The sequence below is a fragment of the Leptonychotes weddellii genome, chromosome 2 (assembly GCF_054177405.1).
Source record: "Leptonychotes weddellii isolate Sample4059 chromosome 2, ASM5417740v2, whole genome shotgun sequence".
NCBI lineage: Eukaryota > Metazoa > Chordata > Mammalia > Carnivora > Phocidae > Leptonychotes > Leptonychotes weddellii.
In genome coordinates, this window is record NC_138370.1 from 118,461,435 (window position 1) to 118,469,317 (window position 7,883).

General features: G+C 38.5%; 1 protein-coding gene across 6 annotated transcripts in view; it reads left to right on the forward strand.

The window, feature by feature from the left end:
* The window catches only part of HNRNPD (heterogeneous nuclear ribonucleoprotein D), a 22,795-nt gene extending 18,420 nt beyond the window's left edge, over nt 1–4,375 (forward strand). For all 6 annotated transcript variants that reach the window (XR_014142964.1, XR_014142965.1, XM_006745339.3 and 3 more), the window contains one exon: nt 1–4,375. This exon is cut by the window's left edge and continues 1,096 nt beyond it. The gene's annotated coding sequence lies outside the window, so the exon portion shown is untranslated.
* The last annotated feature ends 3,508 nt before the right edge of the window (nt 4,376–7,883 follow it).

Genomic DNA, 7,883 nt, shown 5'->3' on the forward strand with positions numbered 1-7,883 from the left:
CTGTTGTTGGCATCTAGGGAGTTGATAGATCAGTTTGGAAAATCTCTTAATTACAGCTCTAGAGAGTAAGTGTTCTACCCTGAGTGGTAATTTAAGACTGTCTAGCCAGCTGAGTCAAGCCAGACTGCTGAGAAAAATTAGCTAGAAAAAAACATAAATGAGAAATGGTAAATTCTATGTGTAGTAGAGGGACGTGATTTTTATAGTATTGGTTTCCTTTGTGCAGTTGAATTGTCTGTTAAGAATAGACCTACCAACTAGGCAAACATGGTAGCAAAAATGAATGCTACTAAAGTAAGTTAAAATGAGTGCTACTAAAGTAAGGTAAACTTTGATGATAAGTTGGGGGCCAGCAAGCAGCCTGTTCTATAACCATACTGTAGCACAGCTGTGCTTGTTTCCATATTGTGTATGGCTGCTCTTTGCACTGCAGTAGCATTGAACAGAACTGTGAAAGCCTTAAACATTTACTCTCTGGCCCTTTACAGAAAAGGCTCAGAGGCCCCTGATCTAAGAGAATTTGTGTTGAGATTGTTAAGCAGCACTATGCTTATTTTATGTAAATAGTCCACATCAAAACCTTTTTAAAAAAGGAGTTAAAACTGATTAAAACTAGGTTTTAAGAAGTGAGGTTTGCCTACATTGGCTAAAACAAAGCTGTCTGATTGCTTTTGATTCTTTGTTATAATGTTAAAATGTCACTCTGGCCCATGATTTGGTAGATTTAATTAGAAAACAGACTGAAGTGTACTCAGCTTTAATTCTTTGCCCCCAGGAATTTAATATTTTGAGTTTGGGGGATGATTCATTCCCACTTCTGAATTTTTATAAAAGTTGCAGGGTTAAGGAGAAGCAGCTTGATTTTTATACTATTTGTTTCCATATACCCTCAGTCACATTGCAGTGCTCTTCTCTGATCTGTTCCAGGCATTAGGTCTTGACCTAGAGGAGTATGTTTTTGTATCAGGCACTGATTTAGTTCCAAAATTTCTCCCTTTAGCAGATCAGTTTATCACTTTCATGTTTTTCTTCTATTTCAATCTGAACGCATTGCCCTTTAGAAATTGTTGATTAACTGTTACAGAGTTGGGACTTTGCCATCATTCTGGGCTTCTGTTTGCCTGTCCATTTAGATCCTCCACTTCTTCTGTTTCAGAGCTTATTTTTGTGTAGCCCATCTTTCTGCTTCTGAGACCGTTCTGTCTGAAAAGGTCTGTTCTACCCTCTTAAGTGGATCACTAGTTTTGCTATAGATAGAGAATTCTAGGTTTTGTGAAGAAATCGGATGGTACTTTGGTTCTTGATTGTTCATATGAGGTATTTTTACTCTTAAAATTGCTCAAGGTTTTATCTGTATTCACCAGTGTTCTCAAATTTTATGACAGGATTTTATCCATTGTGTTGGGCACTCCGTGGGTCTTTTTATTGTTTAAACTTGCTCTTCAATTCTGGGGACTACTACTGAAATGGTTCTTTGCTCATCCCATTCACCAGCACTCTAATCTTTTCTGTTCTTGGGAATTTTTATTTGAGTGTGAGCTCTAGACATCCTGTTTTCCATTGCAGTGTGTTCGGAGTGATTTTTACAACTTAAATCTTACAGCTTTTTTTTTTTTTTAAGGTTTTGATTAATTTCTAAGACTCCTCCCCTTTCCACCTGTGTTATAAACAGCAGTGTTGTTCTTACATGGATACTTTATCTTTTCCTCATCTCTGAGGTTATTAGTAATAACTTCAAAGGTTTGTTTCCAAGATGTTAATTACTTTACTGTTGCTTGGGCTTCTGCCTTTCATATTATCAATTTCCCTCAAATGTTTGGTGATCTTTGGCTCATATTTAGGAGTGGACAATTTAAAAGCTAATTGGATGTTGTGAATTGGGCTAGGGCTTGTTAACTTTGGGTTTTACTATTGAGTGATCAGACTGTGTCATTTTATTAGGAACGCCTTGATAATCTCTCTCCCTCCTCCCCTTTCCTAAACTGGTCAGATTCACCAGAAGTCTTTGTCCACTTTCCTACCTGAAGGGTAAAAAACCTGGCTGCCAGTGTTTTGAGATTCCAGTGAGGGAAGACAGCTGAAGGTTCTGAATAAGTACTTTGCTCTATGCCTATTGAGTACAAAGACCACCTTTTCTTATCCACTTCAGGTAATCCCTAGTTTTCTGCCAGGAACGTAGGGTTCTCTATCAGTACAGAGGAACTTGGGGTTTAACTGCTTGTCAAACAGACTTTGAACCAAGCCTCTTAGTCCTTTTACCTCTTTTTTTTTTTTTTTTAAGATTGTATGTATTTTGACAGACATGAGCGAGGGAACACAAGCAGGGGGAGTGGGAGAGAGAGAAGCAGGCCTCCCGCAGAGCAGGGAGCCCGACGCGGGGCTCCATCCCAGGACCCCGGGATCATGACCTGAGCCGAAGGCAGACGCTAAACAACTGAGCCACCCAAGCGCCCCTTTTTACCTCTATTTTTAAAGGTACCTGAGCTGTCAATTGCGGGGCCTTTGGGAGGTTCTGTGGTACAGTGAGATACCCTCATTGCTGATAGCATACTTGGTTTTCTTGTCTGTTGAGCCCATTACCACTTGTTCATAAGCTTTGCAGTTTCCAAGATTCTGTCGCTGTTGTCTCCTCTCCCATTCTTTGTCCTCGTGGTTTTTAAATGTCCGTGCCGTCCGCCACCACCGCCACCCCCCCGGCTTTTTAAAGTACTGGGTTTTATTAGGATTTGAGAAGGGACTAGAAGTGATACGGTCTGGTTTTTAACAGCCTTTTTTTATTTGCGTGGGGGTGGATGGTGAAGCAAGGTTTGGGGGAACATAAAAGGGCAGGTAAATTAAAATACGAGTAGTATTCCAGAATGTACCTTCCAGAATTTGGCCAACAAAGTAAATTTCACAAGTTTGCTGGTTTATTACAGAATGAATTTGTTTATTGACGGACAGTGTTAGGTAGCTTTGATTTAAATTCACCAGTTTTGTAGACTTACCAGAGCTATCAATCCCACTTCTTTTCAAGTAATGTGTGAGCTTCCTTGGTCTGATGTCCTAGTTCAAGTTTTAATCTCTTACTTTACTAGATGTATGCTACCAGGTGAGTTATAATCTCTCGGGGTTTTGGGTTTGTCTTTTATTCCTTTCTTCACCTTCAATGAGTTTTATAAGGTTGCAAGTTTTGTTTACTACGTTATTTCCACACTGGGTTGGCAGTTGCTTCATTGTTATGAACAAGTTAGAATACATTATGTGGTGCTTCTGTCCAGGTGTCATTCATGCTGAGGTAATTTGAAAGGTGGTTCATTAATACTAGGATCCAAGTTATTAGACCTTTGCATTCTATATGTGCTTGTTTTTTTACTGCTTGAAAAAGTTCTTTGAAATTGTTATCTTGTACTTTAAAAAGTACTTTAGGGTCTTGAGGTATTGGGAATTTTGAAAACCAGAACTGAACCCACTATCTACCACAGCATTTGTTTTGGTTCTGAAATGCATAATTTTATTTGGTTTGGGGTCAGATTAACCTGAAATGTCAAAATTTAGGTCCATATATAATATACTAACACATCTCAGTAAATTTCTTTGGGAGCATTTTACTTAATAATGTAATGTATCAGCATTTTAACATTTAAGCATGACTCCAAACTATTCATGAAAACTGATATTTACTATCGACTTTTGACAGGCTGAGAGTGCATTCTTTATCCCTTCTTCACTGCTGACCATGTTTGAGAGTCCAGCCTGAAATTTCCACAGCTAAAATGATTCTGGCAAGATTGAATATCCACTTCCGCAAATTGAATCAGCCTGGCTTATTAATTGCGGTTAGTTGCCTATAATCTGGTAAATTGGGGAAGGGTTGATTATAATCCTCATTTCAAAGAGGCCTGCAGCCCATTTATATCAGAATCAGAATTGTTTGGGACTGTTGCCTGGGAACTTGTGTATCACAACCCCCCTCCAAGTGCTCTTAGCTACACTAAAGTTTTACATATTGTCCCTTGAAGATGGTTAAATGCTGTTTCATAAGGATTTTTTGTTTTTACTTTTATCTCGTGTAAAGACAAAGGTGCATGTTCCATAAAAACACCACTCAAGTCTTTGTCATGAACTCCTAAGTCTAGCTTGAAAAAAAAATTGGAAAGACTTTGTATCCTAGTGAGTGTACAAGATGACAATGAGCAGTATTGTACCAAGTGGGGTAAGGGATGCAGGAGTAGCAGTAGCCTGGGAACATGGCCAGTTGGTTTTATGAGTTTTAAATTCTCTACAGGCATTCTGCTCTCATTGCATATTGCCCCTTTTTGGTTTGTCACTGATGTCACTCATCTCTTCCTTTATGAATTTATAATTAGCAACTCTGAAATTGTCTTGTGGTGTGGTTACATACTGCCCCACTGTCCTTAGTATCTTTTAGGTTCTCCAGTAATTCCAGCAGCCTCCCATTTTGAATGGCTGTAGTATGGTAGCCTTAGGTAATGACTGGTATCCAAGGGACTATGCAATTTAGGAAGACCAAGCAGTGGGTAACTGCTAAGTGTTAATTTTCCCCAGTAAGCCCTGTAAATTTGGGGGGGAAGAAGTGCTCTAAGGGCATGAAAAAAGGACCTTACAAAATTGCTACTTTTAAAAGGTGAGGCTTCATAGGAATTAGATCCTAAGTAAGAGCAAGGTGTTAAGAGCAGTTCACACCCGTTACTTCAGTGGTCACGAGAGGACTTGTTTAAAGTCTTCAGAGAAAGTACAGATAGATACGCATTAATTCATTAAACGGTAGAGGTTATTGGATTTTTTAAATTCTATTTTGAGAAACAAGTCACTTGATAGGAAGATAGTTTACTTCAAGGTTAATTGGTGTACATTTTATTTTGTAATTGGATAGGCTATATTCTGTTTGCACTTTAGAATTTGAATGCAAGGTTACTTTTCTGGATCTTCTATTTCTCTCAGAAATAAAATACTGGAAGAAACTTAAGAGGTCTGTTAATGCCATTACCTAAAAGCGACATTTAACATGTCATGGAAGCTATGGTTGGAATAAGTACTTGAGAAAAAGAATTCTATAATTGCCCTTTTTTTGGTTGTATGGATGGCCTTGGGTTACACAGGGATTAAACAGATTTTAGAAGACACTTGCCAATCTCACTGATGAAGTGGAACCCTTTAAAAAAAATTGGAAGATGGCTCTATTACAGTGTAGTTAAATTGGCTAAGGCAATAAAACTTTGAAATGCTCAGAAATTTGTTGTACTCTGCTTCTACAATCATTGATATATAAAGCATGCTACTACTAGTCAATTAGTTTTATGTATTAAGACCTATCAGCATGTCTTTTTTTAGTACTTGGTTGACTTGATTTTAAACTAACATGATGTTCTCTGTACCACTTAACATTTTCAAGACCTTCCCAGCAAATTCTGTTAGAACCAAGTGTTTCCATTTCTAGAAGCCTATTTTTAGTCTTCATTATTAAGTTTATAGGGGGCTTTAGTGGGGTTTTAATTTGCACTAAATTTTCTTTTCTGGAAGATTATGTTCAAATTATAATGTAGTGCACTTGTCTTACAATTAAACTCTTAAAGCACTCATGCATTTTTTGCACTGTCTTTTTCTTTTTAAATTTAAGCTTTCCCCTCTTGGGTGAATACTTTGGAATAACAGGTCTTATTTTCTTAGTTGAAAAGGTAAGACAACTGTCATGTTTAAAATGTCATAACAATGTTAAATGTTGGGATTCTTTTGAAAGTTAGAGTAGGCATAAGGGTCAAATAGTGTTTTAAGTTGAAGAGTCACTGAATTTAATGGAACAAAAAGGTAATTTCGAGTTTTCTCCAGAATGTTCATGAGGAAGAATAGTGAGAGTAGGAAGATTCCTTATGGAGCTGTTCAGTCTCTGGCCTCTACTGGGTTTGCTGTCAAATGTGAGGCCACTGAAAGTGCTGGTAGGCATCTACTATATATGCAGACGTGTATATTTTTCAGAGGATGGCAAATTGAGTTAGATGTGTGAAGTAGCACTAATGTTAGCCAAAGGTATTCATAGTGTAAATACAGAGGAAGCCTAACATAACATTGTTTCACTATTCCATTTCCTAGGTGTCCCTTGAGAACTTTTTGAGGAATATGGGTCAAGTCTTATTCCTGGCCTGCCAAAAGAGAGGATGCCATTATGGCAGGTCATGGTGGTGTGTCGAGCAGGTCTGCTCCACCACAGATGACCTGTCTATAACCAGCTTGTGATTTGCCTTTTTGTTCTAAAAATTGGGCCAAATTAAATAATGGGCTTTGTTATTTTAATCTCTGCCGTGATTCTGTAATGAGATAATACGAAATTTTAAAACAAGTTAAAATAATCCTTTTTCAGATTTATTAAAATGTGTGAGACATTTTATCTCGCAGACTTAAAACAATTTCTAGTTTAATGATTTCAAATGAATGTTTCTGAGGTCCAGCTCTGTCAGTTGCCCTGTGATGTTGGGCAAATAAAATAACTTCTCCAAGCATCAGTTTTTCAACTGAAAATTCTGTCTTCCTCAGGTATGGGTGTTATGATAGGCATGTGAAAGTGCTTTGGGGTTAGTGGTTCTCAACTTTATTGTGAGATTAAGCACACACTTTGAGGCCATATCCCAGCCTTAAGTTGATTCTTCAGGCGGTAGATCCCAGGGATCTATATTACTTAGGTAAATCTGATGATTTAGGGTTGAAAACCAAAGCTTCATATTTATTGCTATGACTTGAAGAGTTTCGGAAATCATGCATATGAAAAGGTATCAAGTATTAACACCTATATGTGCTGGGCAGTTATGAGGAGTATATGACCAGGCTTGGGATAGACACAGCTGTCCACCATGATGGGATGAGTGCCCTTTTTAAAGTTTGCCTGGGCATCTGCTAGGACTCCCCACATTTGCTTCTATAACTCTTCTGGGCTTCCTGAGATGAGCAGAAAGTAGGCTAAAACAGTCTGGATTACAGAATAGCGTGATACCCTTTATAGAGATGATAAATAAGGTCACATAAGCGTTTTTATGGGGAAAGGAGGAAGAATAGAGTTTTGGGATTTAAAATTTAAGGTGTTTGCATGATATCCAAGTGGGGGTATCCAGTAGAGAGTTGGAAAACGGTTTGGAATTCAGAAGAGGTTATTTGCTGGAGAAGGCAATGTCAGGGGAGTAAATAGAAGCACCCTAGAGAGTGTGGGAAACGAAGAGAACCACAGGCTGAGCGCTGCTGCAGGCCATTTGATGGATGAGTGCCTGGTGTAGTCCGCCTGCACCCCCACAGCAAGTGGTGTTTTCATTTGTTGATCCTGTTTCCTTTTACTAGCCCAGTGGAATCAGGCAAGTGACACTGCTTGTCCTTCAGTTTTCTTAACTGTAAAATGGAAATAATAGTCCCTATTTCAGGGTTGTTGTGAGAATTAAATTTAAGAATCTCTCTAAAGGGGCGCCTGGGTGGCTCAGTCGTTAAGCGTCTGCCTTCGGCTCAGGTCATGATCGCAGGGTCCTGGGATCGAGCCCCGCATTGGGCTCTCTGCTCCGCGGGAAGCCTGCTTCTCCCTCTCCCACTCCCCCTGCTTGTGTTCCCTCTCTCGCTGTGTCTCTGTCAAATAAATAAAATCTTTAAAAAAAAAAAAATCTCTATAAAGTACTTAAACAGCTATTGGCACATATTAAGTGCTCAATCATGTAACTGTTAACTGTTGACTGCCTTTACCTATTGAGATAAATTCAGTTTTTAATAAGATTCAATTACTGTTCCACTTATGACCCATGAAATCTTCCTCAGTGACTGGAGCTCGTGGTGGTGATCATTATCTTGAATTTATTGTCTGCCATGCAGTGTACCACTTAAGTAGAAATTGTTGTTTTAATGTGTTTGATTTT